The sequence below is a fragment of the Phocoena sinus genome, chromosome 20, assembly GCF_008692025.1.
Source record: "Phocoena sinus isolate mPhoSin1 chromosome 20, mPhoSin1.pri, whole genome shotgun sequence".
NCBI classification, from domain to species: Eukaryota; Metazoa; Chordata; class Mammalia; order Artiodactyla; family Phocoenidae; genus Phocoena; species Phocoena sinus.
Window position 1 is genome coordinate 25,249,022 of NC_045782.1, and position 20,896 is coordinate 25,269,917.

The 20,896-nt window shown below is 36.0% G+C and overlaps 1 protein-coding gene across 4 annotated transcripts in view; it reads left to right on the forward strand.

Annotated features, from left to right (window-relative positions):
- The window catches only part of STXBP4 (syntaxin binding protein 4), a 182,059-nt gene that overhangs the window by 87,449 nt on the left and 73,714 nt on the right, over positions 1–20,896 (forward strand). The window lies entirely within an intron of this gene.

Here is a 20,896-nt window from a genome sequence, read left to right on the forward strand (position 1 = left end):
CCATGCACCACAACTACTGAGCCTGCGCTCTAGAGCCTGCAAGCCACAACTACTGAGCCCGTGTGCCACAACTACTGAAACCTGCGTGCCTAGAGCCCATTCTCCACAAGAGAAGCCAGCGCAATGAGAAGCCCATGCACTGCAATGAAGAGTAGCCCCCGCTCGCTGCAACTAGAGAAAGCCTGCACACAACAATGAAGACACAACACAGCCAAAAATTAATTAACTAATTAATTTTTAAATAATTAATTTTCACTCTGCATCATTCTTCAGAGAATTTTAAGTAACTTACAGCAAAAAAATACAACAGCATCATCATGAAATAGAGATACAAGTAACAAACAAATAAAATATTAATAAGAGTAGGAAGTTAAGAGACCATTGTTATAGATCAGTGGCAATCACCTGATTTTGAATCTCCCCAACATTATCCTCCCAGAAAACATAAAATTTACAGAGCAAAATAAAACCATACAGGACCCATACTGGTTTCTTTTGTTTGTTTGTTTGGGGGTTTTTTTGGCTGTGCCACTTGGCTTGCAGGATCTTAGTTCCCCAACCAGGGATTGAACCCAGGCCCATGGTAGTGAAAGCACTGAGTCCTAACCACTGGACTGCCAGGGAATTCCCAGGACCCATACCTTAAATATGGCTATTGGACAGGGAACACCAGAACCTTCAAACTACATACAAATAGTTTAAAAATTCCAACAAATTCTTGCAACTTGCCTGCCACTGAAACCTGGGGTACAAAGAGCAGAGGAGTTACGGCTTAAAAACTCTGAAAAAGAATAAGGAGAAACAGAGCAATTAGATGAAATACTACAAATAAAATCACCCCCAGAAAGAGAAAAATGCCACTATTAATGCCAAAATACTGAACAGAGGCCTGGTTTTTGTGGTTCTCAGGACTTGAGAAAGTGTGTGCAACCAGAAGTGGCAGCCTTCGAGAATCATTGCTTCTGGGGAAGAATCAAATAGAGAAGGGGTGGTATCCCCTGGAGATTAGGAAATAAAGAGAAACAAGGAAATAAGAGGGGAAAATTAAGGATCTTGCAGAAATGAAAGAGAAACAAGACATACCAAACCTCCTCTATCTACCCTCCACTATGACCATCAACAACATGATCCATAAAAGAAATTGCACAGAAGAGGGTGCTGTTGAACTGAGAACTCTTTCTATGAAAGAAAAAGGAATTGGAAAAAAAAACTGTCCCTGTCATTACAAGACAACTGTAAAAATCAGACAATATGAATTAAAGCTTTCCTCCTAATGAAAACTCCAAAACAATTCAACCACAAAGCTGACAAAAACTGTAACACATCACTGCAAACTCAATTTAATATCCTCAAACAAGCATTTGGCATTAAGAAAGCAAAACACCTCAAATCAGAAATTTAAAACTGACTTAGAAAATGACAAAAAAACAGGAATAAATGAAATGAGAGTTGATAAAACTTAGGAAAGAAAGAGAAGAAAAAGACAAAATGATATCAGAAATGAAAACTAAATTACAGGTTTCCCAAGGAAGAACATAATCAAATGAAAAGGCATTGAAGAAAACCAGAAAAATAAGAATGAAATAAAGAAGTAAAAGATTTTCTTAAAGAAGTAAATCAAAACAACTGAACAGCACTAATATTTAGAACTATAATCCAAGAAAACTTTTCAGAAATAAGATGACCTGACACTGTTAATGGATAGTGGGGAAATTTGGCCTGGAAAGATCAATTATAGGACCTATCCTAGTAAAACTAGTAGACTTTAAGGATAGAGAAAAAAATATGCAAACTGCCTTCAAATGAAAAGGTCAAATAACTTACAAAGGCAATAGAATTAGACCAGCATCAGCCTTCTTTATACAACATACAAAGTAAGGCATTAGTGGAGCAATATTTTCATGAAACTAAAGGAAAGAATGTGTAAACCAAGAGTATTGTATACCACCAAGTTGACTCCCAGATATCAAGGCCATAGAAAAACAGTTTAAAATGTGCCAGTATTCAGAGCATAATGTACACATGTATTCCTGAGGAATCTGGGAGAGGTGAGTTTCACCCAGCCAAAAAATGCCTGGGATAACTTTGACAAGAATTTCCAAACTGTGAGCATTTCCTATCTGTTATTTTATAGCTGAGACTAAAATGAGAGTGAGTTCACAAGTAGAAGAATAATGTGTAAACATTACATGTCTGTCAAAAATCAAAGATGCAATTTTATTTTTAATGAGAGGAGAAGGGAGAAAAAAAGGGAAAATAGCATAAGATCATTCTGTTGTATGAGTAAAGTATAATAGTCACTGAATATTATTTAAAACTGACACCAAATATTAAAAAGATGAGGTAAAGATTGAGGGAATATCAGGCACTATAAAAAGCAATAATACAAATGTAACCTGTAGAATGAAAATACACATCTTCCTAATTACCAAATGAAATCTTTTTAAAGAAGTAAAAGGGACACATGAATGAAGAAATGCAGTAAATATACACAATAATTTCAACAAAAGACAGTATGACAAAATTGAGACTGAACATAATAGTCATCTTAATTAACATAACTGGGATTAACTCACCTATTAAAATGTTTTAGGAAAATATCGTTTACCAAAACTGACCTCAATAGAGATAGAAAGTTTAATATACCAATTTCCATAGAAGAAATAAAGTTACCAAGAAGCCACCCTATAGAAAAGGACCAGGCCAAATAGTTTCACAGGGGAATCTAACCAAACCTCTGGCAATCAATCTCCCATAAATGGCTTCAGAGTATTAAAAAAAAAAAAGAAAAGAAAGAAAGAAAATTTACAAATTCTTTTCTGGGAGCAAGTATAACATTTGATGCCTAAACCTGATAGAAGTAGCACAAAAAAAGAAAATGCAGTTAGACTAGAAAGACAACTAGGGACATACGAATTGGAAAAGAAAAAATAAAGCTATCTCTGTTTGCAGATAACATAATAGTAATCCAGAAAACTCTATAGAATCAATGATACAACTAACTCATTGGAAAAATCCACAAGCCAGCAAGATATAAAATTAATATGCAAGGGACTTCCCTGGTGGGCAGTGGTTAAGAATCCGCCCTCCAATGCAGGGGACACAGGTTCGAGCCCTGGTCCGGGAAGATCCCACATGTTGCAGAGCAACTAAGCCCGTGTGCAGCAACTACTGAGCCTGTGCTCTAGAGCCCACGAGCCACAACTACTGAGCCCGTGTGCCACAACTACTGAAGCCTGTGCCTAGAGCCCATGCTTCGCAACAAGAGAAGCCACTGCAATGAGACACCCGCGCACTGCAATGAAGAGTAGCCCCCACTCGCCGCAACTAGAGAAATCCCACACGCAGCCACGAAGACCCAATGCAGCCAAATAAATAAATTTTAAAAAAAATTAAAATTAATATGCAAAATTCAATTGCATCCATATACACAAATTATAACCAGAAGTTTTAACAGTTTAGATGAAACCAAAAATTATATAGAAAAATGGGTAAAAGACATGAACAGACCACTCACCAAAAAGTTATAAAAAGGTCATATGAAACATGAAAGAATATTCAGTCTTTCTCATAATAAGAGAAATACCAATTAAATCTACATTGAGACAGGACTTCCAGCTTCTAGTACTGAGCAAGACACTTGCAGAGGACATTTTCCAAGAGAAAACAACTCTAAAACCTGGACATTACACACTAAGCAACAACCAAAGGAACTGGAACATGAACGCAGAGAAGCTGCTCCTCTGGGAAACGGGGAACTATGTGAACTAAATTTCTTGTTCCGAGTGTTTTAAGCCTGGAGCTAACAGCAATCTGATACCAGTGGAAATTGACCCTCACTTGGAGTCACTTGAAAACATTCACAGACAATTTGAAAACATTTGAAAACGTTCAAATGTTTTTTGAAAACATTCACAGACAATTCAATGAGGAAAAGCTGCTCATTACAATACATGGTGCTAGAACAAGGGAATATTAGTGTGAGAAAAATTGAATCTCAACCACTACCTCATTTCATATTCAAAAACTAACTCTGAATGGATTACAGATCTAAACGTAAGAACTAAAACTTAAATTTCAGAAGAAACTTTTGTGACATTGGGTTAAGCAAAGTTATCAAACCATATACCTAAAATTAGTAAATTTTACTATTATATATATAAATTATTCCTCAACAAAGCTATTTGTTTTTTTAGATATGCCAGTACAACTTTTCATCCATCAGATTAGCAAAAATTCAGAAGCTTGACAGTGCGCTGTTGGTGAAGCTGTTTCAAAACAGGCATCCTCATACATTGCTGGTGGTAATGCAAAATGGCGTGCAGCTGTGAAGGAGAATTTGGCATTTCTAACAAATCTATGTATGCATTTACACTTCAACCTGGCAACCTCACTGCTAGGAATTTGCCTTGAAGATATACCTTTAATAATATTAAAATAGATGTGCACAGTATTTATTGTGATATTATTTGTAATTAGGAAATATTGGAAACTACCTTAATCTCCTAAGCATAGGTGATTGAATGGACTATGGTCCATACGTACAGTGGAGCTCTATGCCGCTGCAGGAGAGAGAAGGAAGATCTCTCCTCAGTAGTACAAAGTGATTTCCAAGCGATACTTTCAAGTAAAAAAGAGCAAAGGATGAAAGAGTGTATGTAGTATTATCATTTATAAACAAGAGAAATTATCATGTGTATCTATTTATCTTTACAAAAGAAACCAAAGGAAGGATAAACTACGCAGCAATGAAATTGGTTATCTACAACACGGGTGGGCACAGAGTGGACAAGATGCAGGAGGGAATGACACCTCTCTGAGAATACCTTTTTATGTAATTTTTACTTTGGGGGACATGTTAATATTCTACATATTTTTAAAATATATAAAGAAATCAGGAAAGATGGGAAAGGAAAAATGAGCTTAAAACTACAAGCAAAGTGAAATAAATTAATTCATTTGCATGTCAAATGAATACCATAAATATACCAAAGGAAAACAAAAGAAAGAATCAATTTCAGTAACCTATGAACACAGTATTTATGTTCAGTGTTTGACAGGTTGGGTTGAGTTAGAAAAGAATTGCAAACAAATCCCAAAACTTGTATAGTATGTTTTGTTGTCTTGTTGTTATTTTAGAGGTGTGGCCAAAGCCATTCTGAAACAATTTTAAGATGTAATATAGGTCTCAGCAAATGTGTTGATTGTTGTTGAGAGCCAGAATCTCAATGAAAAAGCAAAGACATTCAAAGCAGAATGAAGGAAGTCAAAAAAGAATCCTGTGGATGTACTAGAATTGGAGGTATCATTGTGAATGCATCATTTCTAAAATATATGTGTATGTATGTATATATGTGAATATGAATAATATGTGCCCATATATATGTATGTATACACACACACGTGTGTGTGTATGTGTGTGTGTATATACATATATATATATATATATATATATATATATATATATAATCCTAGCTCTGACAGCTGAAAGAGCCAAGAAGCAGACACCCCAATAGCAATGAGCATATAGCATATCTAAGTACCCATTTCCCACTAATAAGAATCCAGGCTTCTTGGAGAAATGACTGATTTCAGGGCCGGGGGTGGTAAGTACAAAATGAGCCTGAAACATCTTATGCTAGAAAATAAGGAAATGCCCAAAATGATGGGATCATGTCACAAGGAACCAGCTTGAAGGGCCTTCCACTGGCCAATCTGGAAGTACTTGAGCACCAAAATAATTAAACATTGTGATTCATGAGTCCATACCATAGTAAAGAGATGAATTAGTTAATGAGGAGAACTGAGGGCTCTTTCTCATCATAGACTGTTGAGTGCTGACTGATAACTACAGTTATCAGAGAAGCTGCCAGATTTGGGAAGTCAGCATTTTGCATCTGTTTCAGTAATGGCTGGATCAGACTCAAATCATAAAATGCTAAATCTAGGGGGCATTTTTTTTATGAAGAGCAGAACATTTACATATTTACATGGTTTTAAAGTGGCTTTTTATAAACTGCTTATTAATTGCAAGGGGAAAATAGTAATTATACAGTAGTGAAATCAGACAACTCCTAGACTGGTGCTAAAAATGGATATCACCAGTGAAGAACAGATGGGCATGTGTGACTTCAAATGTGATACCTTGAAAAGGACACAACATCAGTTATGTAGCATTATGGCTAAGAATGTATAAACCTGAATCTGGCCATGAGGAAGCATCAGACAAACCCCAAATGAGGGACAGCCTTATTTTTTTTAAAGGTGTGTGTGTGTTGGGGGTGTGGGTGGGGGTTATATTCTTCAGAACTGTCAATGACATAAAGAAACAAAAGAATGAAAAGGAAGGGAAGGAGAGAGGGAGGGAGGGAGGATGGAAGGGAGGGAGGGAGGGAGGAGGGGAGGGACATAAGAAAGAGATGGACGGGGAGAGAGAAAGACAGGAAGAAAGAAAGAGAGAAAGGATGAGGGAGGGAGGAAGGAGAGAGGGAGGGAAGGTCCCAGATTAAAAGAGGGTAAAGAGACATGAAAACTAAAAAAAAATGCTGATCCTACACTGGATCCTGCACTGGAATGGGGAAAATGCTATAAAGGATATTATTGGGTCAATTAACAAAATTGGAATACAGATGGTAGATTAGATAAAAGTATTGGTTCAATGTTAAATTTCTTAAATTTGATAGCTGTACTATGGTTGTATAAGATAGCCTTATACTTAGGAAATACTAACGTTTGTAGGGGTAAAGAACCATGATGAGTGTAATGTAACTCACCCTCAGATGGTTAGAAAAAATTGTGTGTATATGTGTATATATATTTATATACATATGTGTATATAAATATGTATATGTATACATATATGTGTACATATGTATATAAGTGAGAGATTGAGAACATGCAAAATCTTGGTAACAACAACCTTGAAATATCAGTGGTTTACAAGAATACTTTATTTCTCACTCATGGACATGTTGGCAAAAGGGTGAATCTGTGAGTTAGGTAAATTTGGGCCAAGGATATAAAGATGTTCTTTGTACTATTCCTATTCTTGTATCCCCTATGTAAATTTGAAATTATTTCCAAATTAAAAGTGTTTAAAAGTCCTCTATTTTTGTCCAGTTTTTAGACCCCCATTTTATTAAGTTTTTTTGTACTTTGATTGATATGCCTTTTTAGTTCTGTATCTTCAATACTTGCATCAGTTTATATGGCCAGGCCGATTTACATTTTAGTGTTTTTTTGAATGCTCAAAGTGGACATTTATAAATCTTCTTTGTTAATTTTTACATGTAGAATAAATTAAGGGGTAGGGTTTTTTCTACATTTACTTAAAATTTTCTTTTCTCCTAAATGCTTGGAACTTAAAAGCTTTAGAATATCAAGCATACTTAGTAAAGTAAGGTAATATGATAGTATAAATGTATATAGCACGAAGTAAGCACTCAACAAATGTTAACTATTATGGTCATTATTATTAACAATAGAAGAAGTAACATTAGGTGTGGAGAAAGAGGTGGAAGTGATTTGTTTTAACGATTTGATTTAGAGGAAGAAAACCTAATTCTGGCTGACGGAATAAGGAGACTTTTATTAAAGAGAAGGTGGACCAGACATGGAAAGGGGATAGCATTCCAGGCAGAGGGTGCAGCATGAAAATCGTGGTATGAAAGGGAAAGTCTTATCTTGAGAGTCAAAATGGGCCCTCTTTTGTATGCTAATTTTACTATTACTTGTTAATATGTTTGTATCTAAAAATGTGATGATAATGTCTGTCTTATAATTTGTTCCTAGTTCTTTAGCGTTTAAGAGCCTAAAACTATCAGTAATATAGTAAGTTCCTAAAAAATAATAGTTTTGATTTGTATTCTTTTATCTTATCATTATTAAAGGCCTAGGAACATAAGGGAAACATGGAAAGATGCAAGCATTAGGAAATAACATTTGGGGGCTGTGGGGAGGTGTTGTGTTGGGGCCAAAGCATATAGGCACTTGAATACCAATCTAAGATTTGAGACAGTGGATTGCCAGTGAAGATACTTGACAAGAGCAGAAGAAAGATCAACTTGTTCCACCTATAATCTGACCCCTGTCTTTCCTTCACACTCTACATCTAACTTGTTGGCCCTACTTTTTAAAAATTGGAGAATTCTGCCACTTTTTATCACTTCCATCACTGGTCTAAGCTATCATCATCTTCTGCCTGTGTTGTAATTATAGCTTCCTACCAGATCACCCAGCTTTTACCCTTGCCCCACCCCCATACAGTCTGATCTGAACACAGCAGCCAGAAATAGCCTTTTAAAACTTGTTAGAACTCTCCAGAACTTTCCATCTCACTCAGAATAAAAGCCAGTCCTATCCCCCATCCCTGCACCCCTCTAACCTCAATGACCTTATTTCTTACCACTCTTCCCCCGACTCCCCTACTAGTTCTCCAGCCCCTCTGACGTCCCTGCACCATCACCCCACTAATGCTCCAGCTCTCACTGTCTGTGGATAAGTTTTTTGGTATTCCTGATTGCTTTCTTATACATTTTATACTTGTTATATTTTTGTCCTTCACCTACTTTTTTAAATACAAAAATAATTTAACTATATTCTAATAAAAATAAGTATTTCAATTTAATTACCAATCATGATTTACACAAGTATTACTGTAACTCATACTGTCTGTATAAAATATTCAGATAATCACACTGTTGTGTAAAAAGTTTTTGAAATTAATTCATTCATTAACAGTGACCAGATCAGTTATGTGTTTATGTATACAACTCAAATGACTCACATGCCTGACACAAACACTACAGTTCAACACTAATATCCTAAATGATGCAGTGATAAAAGTGAAATACAATTCTACCAAAACAAAAAACTTTTAGATTTAAATGCAAACTGAAGAAAATTAAATTAAAAGTTCAGTTCTTCAGCCTACTTAGCTATATTTCAAGTGCTCAATAGCCACATGTAGCTAGTGGCTACCATATTAGACAGGGCAGCTCTAGAACTCTGCATCCTTGCTACTCAAAGAGCGGTTGAGGACCAGCAGTGTCAGCAACACCTGGAACTTAGAAATGCAGGGTCTCGGGTCTTACCCCAAGACCTACTGAAACAGAATCTGCATTTAACAAGTCCTTGGGTGATATGAATGCACCTTAAAATTTGAGAAGTCCAGATAACAGGCAATGCAGGATTTAACTGGGTAGTGGCAATGGAATTATACCAAGTATACCAGAGCAGTCAGTGTGAAAGATACCATGAGGGTAAAGTCAACCAGACTTAACAGGGATAGCATGTTCAGTAATAATCAGAAAAAGCGGTCGAGGCTTTGTAATTTGGTGATTGAGAGTCTATAATAATGCAATTAACAAAGCAAGAGAAATGAGATTGAGAGTAAAGACGTTTTAATTCATAGTATAGATTAATGCATATTTTCCAGTTTTAGCAAAAATAATTTTTAAAATATATATGTGTATACAAACATGTGCATACATACTGGCACAACTACTCATTTCAGAAACACACACTTGCTATAAAAATATGCCACCCAAAATCAACCCAAAACTGTCCTTTTTTTTAGTATATTGACCTTGCATACCATTCATCTTCTCTTATTCATGTAGAATGTTATTATTCGGTTTAAGGGGATTTCAGACTTATTGTTAATGAAAGAGTTTCTATGCTTTAGTGAAAATACTACTTCTCCATTTTTCCAAGGATTAATTTCTTTTTTCATAATTAGCAAGTCTTTAAAAATTACAAATACATGTAATGAGGTGAATGGACCTAGAGTCTGTCATACAGAGTGAAGCCAGAAAGAGAAAAACAAATGCTGTATGCTAGCACATATATATGGAATCTAAAAAAACGGTACTGGTGAATCTAGTTGCAGGGCAGGAATAAAGACACAGATGTAGAGAACGGACTTGAGGGCACAGGGGTAGGGAGGAAGCTGGGACGAAGTGAGAGAGTAGCACTGACATATATACACTACCAAGTGTAAAATGTATGGCTAGTAGGAAGCTGCTGCATAGCACAGGGAGATCAGCTCGGTGCTTTGTGACGACCTAGAGGGGTGGGATAGGGAGGGTGGGAGGGAGGTTCAAGAGGGAGGGGATATGGGGATATATGTATACACATAGCTGATTCACTTTGTTGTATAGAAGAAACTAACATAACGTTGTAAAGCCATTATACTCCAATAAAGATGTAAAAAAAAATAAAAATTACAAAGTAATTGTGATTAGCTCTTCTCTTAAAAACTTTTAAAAACCAGTAATTTGAGTCGTATGAAATTTGGCAAAATTTCTTTCCCCTTTTTTAGTATCCTTTTGAAGATCTTGATATGAAATCAGTACAGTACTAATAATTATGCCATATAAATCCTTTAAATACATAAGTAACCTAATTATCAAAACACCATTTGATTGACTTTCAATTTATTTTACAGTGCTGTTTCCAGTTGCTTCCAAAGGAGAGGAGAGCACAATTTGATATCCTTTGTTCATTTAAAACTTTTAATTTAATTATTGTGAGACCTGATCCTAAAAGCAGAATAATCTCTCCTTTTGAAGGTACAATAGCTATTTTAAATTATGGAAATTAATTTACCTTTATTTAGTGTAATGACCCAAAAAGAAAGCAATGAAGAACTAAAGAGAGGGAGACAGGAAGAATGGGGAAAAGGAAGGGAGAGCAAGGGAAGGAAGAAATTAAAAGAATGAAAGAACAAGCTGTGAAGGGATCCTTTTCCACTAGAAGGATCAGGTACATTTGTATTTTTTTCAACCAGGGATGGCCTGGTTGTGACCATAATACTTTACTCACTGTTTTGTAAAGAATTGGTGGTACTATTCTCTAAAATCTAAGTATTTTTGACGAGTTTTCATGCCTTACAGAATAATCCAACCTAACTGTTTAAAATCATGAGCACAGTTTCCCATGAAATTATATATACTGCTTGTTATTTTTTCTTCAAGTTCTAACAACTTTTAACAGGCATGGGCCATTTTTCTAGCAACTTCCTTTGATCAACAGCTTTCTAAAGCCTACTCTCATACAAGTTGTTTTTAAAGTTTCTTTCAGCATAGTGTTATGACCTAAGGCAGCAATGAATTGGTGAACAGTCCAAAGCCAAAATATTTAGCTTGTCTAAACCAGTCTCTGCCCTAAAGAAACACGGGAAATTTCTCCAAGTTCAGATAAGCCCAGTTGTAGTTGGCCTCACCTGTGTAAAGGTTGGGTTGAACGCCTGAGGAGGGCGTGAAGTCCCGAGGCTGAAACGAGGTCAGATCAGCACAGGATTCTCTGTGGACAGTTGAGCATGAACTTAGATACAGCTGGAACAGCTGGCATGTGCACTATTTTGGTTTATGGATTAAGCAACAATGGAAACTTTAAAAACAGATTAAATACATCTCCAAAAAGAAGAATAATATGTGATTACTAAAGAATATTCACATTTTCACACTTGAAGAGATTTGTTAATTTTGTGCATTTATTAAAGAAACAGTAAAGCCTCTAATTTTTAGAATTGATAGGAGTTCTTACACCACTTTCCTTCTTCTTTAGTGATCTGAACTTTTTACAATAGTTCTGTATGGAACTAGTAGATATTCCAAGATGCCAAACTCATCTTTAGAGGAAAAAAAAAAGAAAAATACATGTATTTGTCAGGTTTTTTTCTGTTCTGAAAGGAGACTGTAGTAAAATGTTCCTGTGTTCCCATTTCAGATGGTCACTTGTAACCTCAGAATGTCAACCTGTATTTTCTATTAAAAACCCTCTGCAAGGATCCCTCCTGCTACTCTGTTATAGTCTCAGCCACCTCCTTCCATGCCCCATCTCTTAACATCTAGCAACCACTTATCTGTTCTCTGTATCTATAATTTTGTCTTTCCAAGCATGTTATTTAAGTGTTATCATACAATATGTCACTTTTGGGGATTGGCTTTTTTCATTCAACATCCTTCCCCTGGAATCCATCCAGGTTGTTTTGTGTATTTATGTTGTTCCTTTTTATTGCTGAGTGCTTATAAAACTGGTGAAACCTGATTAAGCTTGGTAGATCATATCAATGAAATTTCCTGGTTGTGATATTCTACTATACTAACGAAAGATATAACCATTGGAGGAGACTGAGTGAAGAGTACAGGAAACCTCTCTGTATTATTTCTTACAACCATGTGTAGTCTACAATGATCTTAAAATGATTTTTAAAAAGCAAATAAAACAAACAAACAAGCACCCTCTTTGAGAAAAAAGATTATAAAGCTCCTACAATGATAGCAATCTGAGTGGAGAAACTTGTTAAACAAACTTGGTTGGATTTATTTTTCAACTTTAATTCCCTTTATGAGAATCAAAGAAATGACCCGTGTATTCTCCAATGTTAAACTTTGCCCAAGTAACTGCCTTAGTTAAAGACAACTTGCTTGGAAAAGGAACACGAAGACAGCCCAGTTGGCATTCCTATTTGCAGACAGCAGCCATTATCTAGTGATTCACTGGAGGTGAATGTAGCATTCTAACCTACCTTTGGCAAACAAAGATGTCTATTTCAGATACCCATTTCCAAATAGTTGTTTCTTTTTAATGTAGAAAAGTTCTTTCCATTTTAAGAATTCTGAGAGAAATTTTATTACCCTATTGATACTATAGAACTGTTTTAATTGTGTTAGATTAACTAGACTCACAGAATTTTCCATGTTAGAGAAGTTTGGGAGGAAAGTGATCTTATTCTTCATAGAAACCTTTCAGTTCAATTTGATTACAGTATATTCTATATCAGTCGTCTTAGTTAGAACTGATGTTAGGGTTCTGGTTTCCATACTGTGAGCCACTTATTTTCTGGCTGTTCAGGGACCACATTCAGCATTCTTTCATCAGTTGTTTCACACATGCCTGTGGTAACTTATAAGGACAACTTGGCAAGGGAGATGTTTCAGCTTCTTTTATTTAATGCTCGTTTTGTGTGAATGCACTGTGAAAGCTAGATATACTTTTTACAAGGAGCTCTCAATCTAGTAAGAAAAACGAAAAATAGGAAAACCATCACTTCCTAGAAAGCACTTCAGAATAGGTGCCCTATCGGTGGTGAGTTGTCAGAGACATGATTGTATACCAAAGTAGGCATTACTCCCTATAATTTTCCTTATTTAACCCAAAACAAGCAAATATAAATCTGTAAAATTCCATAAGTCAGTTGCTAAGAGAGCACCTTTCCAGGGTATATTTTAAACATCTATGCAGATGCCAAACATTTTATGTTTCTTAATGTAAGAGCAATATATATTAACTTGGCTGACAAACTAGTAAATTTTACCCAAGGAGGAAGTAGTGATAAGGCAGTTGATACTATAAAACTCCTGTCTTGGCAGTTTAACCTGTGAGAAACACTTTCAGTACTCTTACTTTGCTGTGTGACTCATGACGTTGTGTTAAATGATTTATTCACAAACTACTTTAGAACTAAAAATAAGACTTCTCTGGTCCTACCTAACCTTACATAAATAAATCACCCTATCTGAAAATATTGTACGTACTTTGATTCATTGTCATCCGCATTAGATAGCAAAGATTGTCTATGACCATGGGTTTCAAATAAAATTGTGACTTCCATCACAATTCTTCATATTCAAGGCAGCTGATTTCCTGATATGATTGCTCATGACATTCTGCCACTTCTGACCATATATGCCCCTTATGTCATTTGTATCCCCTTCCCACTCTTGCTTTTTCTTCTTCACTTCTATTCTTAATAACTGTTTTCCCACTTTCCCCACATCATTTTATAAGATCTCTTTACATTGTAGTTATTGACCCTATATCTACCAAGTCTGTTGCAAATATTTTCCCCTATATACAAATTGTCTTTCTAATTTTTTAAAAGTTTTTAAACACAGGTGTTTTTGTATTGTCAAATCTATCTTTTTCTTCGTGATTTCTCCCCCCCCCTTTTTTTAACTTTAAAAAATTTCATTTCTAGCAATTTCAGATACATATTTACCTGGTTTTCCTCCCATCTCTGTTTTTGTTTAGCCCACCTAAGAAATTACTCTGTTTGGTATATGGTATGAGATGAGTGTCTACACTTTACACTTTTTTTCCAAATAGTTTGTTGTCACAACCACTCATTGTTATGTGGTATCTCCATTACCATAAATTAAATTCTCATATAATCTAGGGGTCTGTTTAGGCTATCTAATCTTTCCAGTTGCTTTGTCAATAAATATTGGGCGAATGAATGTTTTATCTAACTCTTCTTTGGCTAGCACCAGCTTTGTAGTTTATATATGCCTTAAATTCTTGGGCCATGTCCCACGTTATTTGTTTTCTTTCTTTCTTTCTTTTTTTCCTTCTTATTGTTGTTTTTCAGAATTTGCTTACCAGTTCTCACTGATTTTTTTTCTTCCAAATCAATTTAAGAATCTTATTTATTATTTAGATCTTATTATATCTAGATTCAAATTTGGAACTCTTGGTCAAGTGCCATCAAAACAAACAAAATTTGATAAAATTTTTTTTCTAACTGAATTCTCTAAAAATTAATTTAGAAGGACTAAATTTCTGTTTTTAAACTCCAAACTTCAGATGAATTCTAAATATTTGATAGCTACAAAAGTAGCCTTTGAGCGGTACTAGGTTTCAATGAACAGGATATAAATTCTGATTATGAAAGGAATTTCTAACACTGTAAATGTTCTCTTTTGGTACATTTGTAACCAGAACTGGAGAAGTAGGAAAATAGTTTTTTCTTTTATGTCAACCATCACTAAACCGGAAAATATGTGTTCAGGGTTAAATGTATTGTCAAAACAGAGTTTTAACTAATTTATATTTTGAACAAAGTTCACATGGTAAAATGTATTAGGTAGATGTACTTGTGTCTGTCTTTGATTAGGGATTTCTGTTTATAAACAGAGATTGAACATTGTTTCTTTGATTTTCTTTGATGTTCAGAGGCAGAATTCAATTTTGCACCTTTTGGAGGATGAGGCAGCTGCAGGTAAAGAAGTTGACAGCTCTTGGGAGGGTTAATTAGAGCTAATTATAATTTGATTGACCTGCTTTTCCTCCAGAAAGCTTAACCAAGTCTTCCTTTGCAAAGTTAGGATTTTGCTTTTTCATACAAAGTAAAGAAAATCTTTGTTTCTTGGATTGACACATATCTATCATTTTTACTTTACAAAGGAGTGTCACCATACAAATCACAGAATCAGGGATATGGGTGGGATTGGAATGGACTTTCAAGATTATATAGTCCTTGGGAGCATGTATTTATTATATAAACTTATGGTGGAAAATTGTAAATTTTAGAGAAATATAAACTAGCATGCATAATTTTTAAATCTTTAAATTTTTAAATCTATTTAATGAAAAAGCAAGAAATAAAATTGTCAAACACAAATAAAGTGTAGCTATCTGTCCTTTTTTGACCTTGGTAGTCATCATTCCACATGGTTTAGATGTAATCTCATTTACTTGATAAATACTATAAAAGGATTTTGTTTATATATAAAGAGAGTGTAATGAAATGATTTGCTTTTCATTATGTGGTATTTTTCATAGCATGGCTTATGGTTCTTACTGTAATTATTTAAATGAAATACATTTCTCAAATATTCCCATAAAATTGAAACCTTCCTGTGAAAACTTCTTACCTAACAAAGTTCTCTAAGGCAATTATTATATATGAAAAACAAAATAGTCATTTTCACTGTTTGTCCACTCAGTTATATCTCATATTTATGCTGAATGGAGCACCTGTTAATATCAGATAGGGTTTTACTCTCAGACAGCTTGTGTTCTAGTTTGGGCAATCAAGACCTTTTGACATTAGAAAGTTTGGGAGTAAAATACTATTTTAATGACAGTTCAACATAGCCGTAGGAGATATTAGGTAGTATGTGGTTAATTAAAGACAAAAGATATTATTAAGAATAAAAGGAGGGGAAATCATTGTAAGCTTACGTGGTTTGCAAAGATTAGAGGAGGTAAAATCTGAAGTAGATTTTAAAGGATAGATGAGAACTGGATGAAGAAAAAAGAGGAAAAGTGCATTCACCTAGTGGAAGGAATAATGTGCTCAAAAGCATCTTGGAGGTGGGAGAGTTTAGTCTGTGAAATTTGGTAAGTGAATGTACTTGGATATGGTAATCCTGTAAGAGAGTCAAATGTGCTAAAACTGGAAAGGTTGATTTGGAACAAATAGTGGAGAACATTGAAGTATGGAGGTTGAGGATGTATTTATCATGTACCATGTACTTACCTAAGCAACATTTTCTCTAGTTACCTTAGGTTTTGTTACCTAAGCAGTATTTCAGGAAAACTGATCCTTCAGAAGTATGCAGAATACATTATAGTGAAGAACACAGTAGGCAGAGTGATTACTTATGTGATTTTCATAGTACCTAAGTGCGAGGTGTTAAAGACATGAACAGTAACATGATGGTAAGAATGGATATTAAGGAATGGTACAAATACATCATCAATGAAGAATTCACAGGTGCTTAATAACTGGTTAGGTATGGAGGTGGAGTAGTGGGATGGATGTATGCACGGAGAAGGCATAAAGAAAGGGAAAGGAGAGAGCACATATCAGAGACATATATAAAGTTCTGTGAATTCATTTTCTCCTCCAAGTGCATCGTGGTTAAGGGATGAGTTGTAGGTTCATTTTGTGAACATCTAGCAAATTACTTTGTGATCATCCATTGAGAGGAATATGAAACATATTTTAATAAATTTGACACATAAGTTAAGGAAACTAGATATAACTTGCTTTTAAACGCTTTCCTTCAACAGCCCTCTTCCTGCAGTAACCCTTAATCTTTTTCACAAGCTGTAATGGGACCAAGACCAAGAAGGGTTTTCCAATGAGTGGATGTAGGAAGCTGATAAGAGAAGTATTCTTTTGGGCTTGGTAGCATAAGTTACATTACACTAAAACATATATCTCTTTGCAGTCTCCTTTTTCTCCTGTCAACCATTGACATTTTGAAAGATTTACTGATTAGCTTAAAAATTACAGAACTTCTAAGTTTAGTGATGTGGATGTGCTACCTAATTACAAATGAGCAACTGCAGTTAGTGCTTTTTCCTTCTACTTTAGGGAGCCGTTAAAAACTCACAACTAGAGAAGGAAAGGTTTTACATAATTATTGCTAACATTAAAAAAGACGTGCACATTATATTTCCGAACAACTATTTCAGTGCCTCAAGAAAGTCTTCAATCATTTGATGTAGTCTAGCCCTCTAATCACATTGGTGATTATGAATATATTTCAAAAGCAGTAAAGATGAACAGGAAAAAAACTGTACCAAGAACTGTAGTGGTTTCTTTAACCCTATTGTGACAGTTGTTTTGATCTTATAAAGTAGGTGTTGTTATTGACCATTGTACAAATGAACAGTCTTGTAGAATTACAGAGCCAGAAAATGAAAAAAATCACATATCTAAGATTCTGAGGTATATCTCATCAAACACCCATATTTTTAATTCAATATCATGTTAATGCCTTAAGGGGGAAAAAGTGCTATATGTGGAAAAACAGATAATATATTGTCTTTTGTTTGAGCTTATGCTCCCCTTTGAGTTTATACTGCCCTTTGTTTCAACACAATCACATAGCTAACTTCAAAGTATTTGTAGCCTACAAAGATTTTCATTTGTTTGAAGTATATTTTCAAAGAAGAATGTGGTCTGATCTTCCCTGAAGGTTCATTGTGAAATTGTGAGGTGGAAAATCCTGATTTTACAATAAGACAGTGTGAGTTGAAGGCATTTCCTCAGTGTCACTGAAAGAAAGTTAAGTCAGAGATCTGCCTTCATAATTCATGATTCCCTTCTAGTGCATTTGTTTGTACTGCTTAGTATTAAAAAGCATAATGCTTATGTTGATTTTTCTATTTACTATTACATCTTAGTTTCTCTTATTTCCTAACTTTCTAAAATGAATTAATCTGTACCTAATACAAAGTAAATCAGTGAACTGCCTGCCGCATTTACCCTGATGGGATTTCAGGCTCATGGTAAGGTACTGGGAAAATTCTGGCTCAATTGTTACTGACATAGGAGGCTTTACAGTTATTAGAAGACAGCCCAGGAGGAAAAGAAAAAAAATGGATTATGGGATCCTGTATTGCTAAATACGGCACACTGCTGCTATCTTCTCTTTACTGCTTCCTCTAAGAGTAGTCATTTCAATGCACTAATCTTTTAAACAGCCGTTCGGTGGGAATTGGGCTAGAACTTTGCTAAGGGGTCACATTTACCAACCTGACAATTATACATTTACTAAAGAAATAGCATGAATTTATTCAGCATCAAAACCTCTGCATCTTTTACCACCCAACTGCCTTTCACACCATATTGCCATCAGTGCACTATAATGGCTATATAAATTCCATCCAGATTCTTCTTTTAATTAACTAGTATTCTTTGAACAAAAATAAAAGTGCTGTTTTTATAGAGGAATAAAAACTGCATGAAGCGAGTGTGAAGAAGACAAATCACCAAATTAGTTATTCTTTATTGCAGCTATGGAGAATTCTCTGTCCCTCCCTTTCTCTTCAGTAGCAATATTTTTTTTCCTAGCCTGAGTGAATGGAAAATGGGCAACAGTGTAGCAGCCTCGAATGTGTTTGAGTTTATTGTAATGACCACATCCTAAAAGCTCATGCAGGGCTGGACACTGATGATATTGTCATCTACAAGTGATTTGGTTTTTTAACATTTTCTGTAGTTGGTAGCCAAGAGCTCGAACTTTGTAACTATACTGCCTGGGTTCAAATCCCAGCTCAGCCACTTACTAAGTTTGCGATTCTGAGCAAGCTCCCTAACGTTTCAGTTTCCTATCTATTAAATGAGGATAATAATAGACATACCTCTCACAGCATTAGGTGGATTATCTGAGTTGATCCATATAAAACATCTAGAGCTCTGTCAACACATACTAAGCTGTTACCTCCTGTATGCCCAGTCTAATGTGAAGTTGATCCTGCGCTGACACTGGTGACCCTTGATCACCTGGGCTGAACTGACTGATGTGGTAGTTAGGTAAATGTCCTTTTATTTCCTTAGATATTTCTTTCTAAAAGTACCTTTTATTACAAGACAATTACTTTTAAAAATAAGGAAGCAAAGTTATTTGAGTCAAGGGTACAATAGGCAGTTGGTTGGCCATGTCTCCATCCTGCAGCTGCTGCCAGATCTAGCTTTCTAAACCACTGTGTTCTCATATCAATTTCTGCTCAGAAGGTTTCAAGCCTTCCCCAGATCCAAGCACCTTTGCCTATCACGCCATTTCTACCAGAGCCCAGCCCTTTCCCTCCCTCTCCCCAATCTTTTTTTATCCGTTGTGCCTCTAGAGGAAGCATCTACTCCAGTCAAAGTTGATCTATTTCAAAGTTAGTCATTTCTCAAATGTACCACATTCAGATTCCTAATTTTCCCTCTTCCTTTGTTCACACTGTTCGTTTGTCTAACATGTCCTACTCTCTTCCTCCACTTATCTAAGTCATACCTTCTGTTCTAAGCTGAGCCAAAAAAGGGAAAGTGTCTTTTACCCGCTTTGTATTTTTTATCACATAACATGATTGTCTGGATGCAGTAAGTGCTAAGTAAAAGTTGTTAATGATGAAGAACTCTCCTGTTAGCTCTATTTTCAAACTACATTTATTTATTTTATTTTTATAAATTTATTTATGTGGTTTTGGCTGCATTGGGTCTTCATTGCTGTGCACGGGTTTTCTTTAGTTGAGGTGAGCAGGGGCTACTCTTCGTTGTGGTGTGTGGGCTTCTCATTGCGGTGGCTTCTCTTGTTGCAGAGCACAGGCTCTAGGCACACGGTCTTCAGTAGTTGTGGCACATGGGCTCAGTAGTTGTGGCTTGCGGGCTCTAGAGCGCAGGCTTGTAGTTGTGGCGCATGGGCTTAGCTGTTCCGCGGCATGTGGGATTTTCCCGGACCAGAGCTCAAACCCAAGTCCCCTGCATTGGCAGGAGGATTCTTAACCACTGCACCACCAGGGAAGCCCTCCGACTACATTTAGAATCTCACCACTTCACACCATGTCCACCACTGTCACCCTGTCCAAGCTAAAGTAACTGTAGCTTGCCTATCCCATTCCTCTTCTCCCTATTACACCCTTGCCTACTCCTGTGATGAGTTGTCTGCTCTCAACACAGCAGTGAAAGTAACCCACATAAAATTTAAGTCAGATCATACCACTTCTCTGCTCAGAACTCTCCAGTCACTTCCCCTCTCACCCTGAGTAAAACTAAAGTCCTCTCAGTGGCCTCCAAAGCCTCTCGAGATCTGCAACTCCACGCCAACACCATCCCTGCCCAAACCTGTGACCACTTTGCCCTCATTTCCTACTATTCCCTTCTTCCTGTCCCCTACTACTGTCTACTTCTGCCACACTGGCTTCCTTGCTGTTCTCTGAAGATGCAAGGCACAATCCTGTCTCAGGACCTTTGCACAAATTGTTCTCTCTGCCCAGAAAGTTCCTCCTTGGAAAACTTTCATGGCTTCATCCTTCCTGCAGTTCTCTACTTATATGTCTTCTCAATGAGCTCTTCATTGATTATCCCTAATTTGCTGTCTATCTTCCCAAACTTTCAATAGATTGTAAATTCTGGGGGACAAAAGGAGGACTTTTTGTCTATTTTGTTAGGTGCTCTGTCCTCAGTACCTGAAACAGAAACTGGCACATAATAAGTACTTAATAGTTATTGAATGTATGAATGAAAAATTGACCCTTAAAAATATGTCCTAGGGCTTCCCTGGTGGCGCAGTGGTTGAGAGTCCGCCTGCCGATGCAGGGGACACGGGTTCATGCCCCGGTCCGGGAAGATCCCACATGCCGCGGAGCAGCTAGGCCCATGAGCCACGGC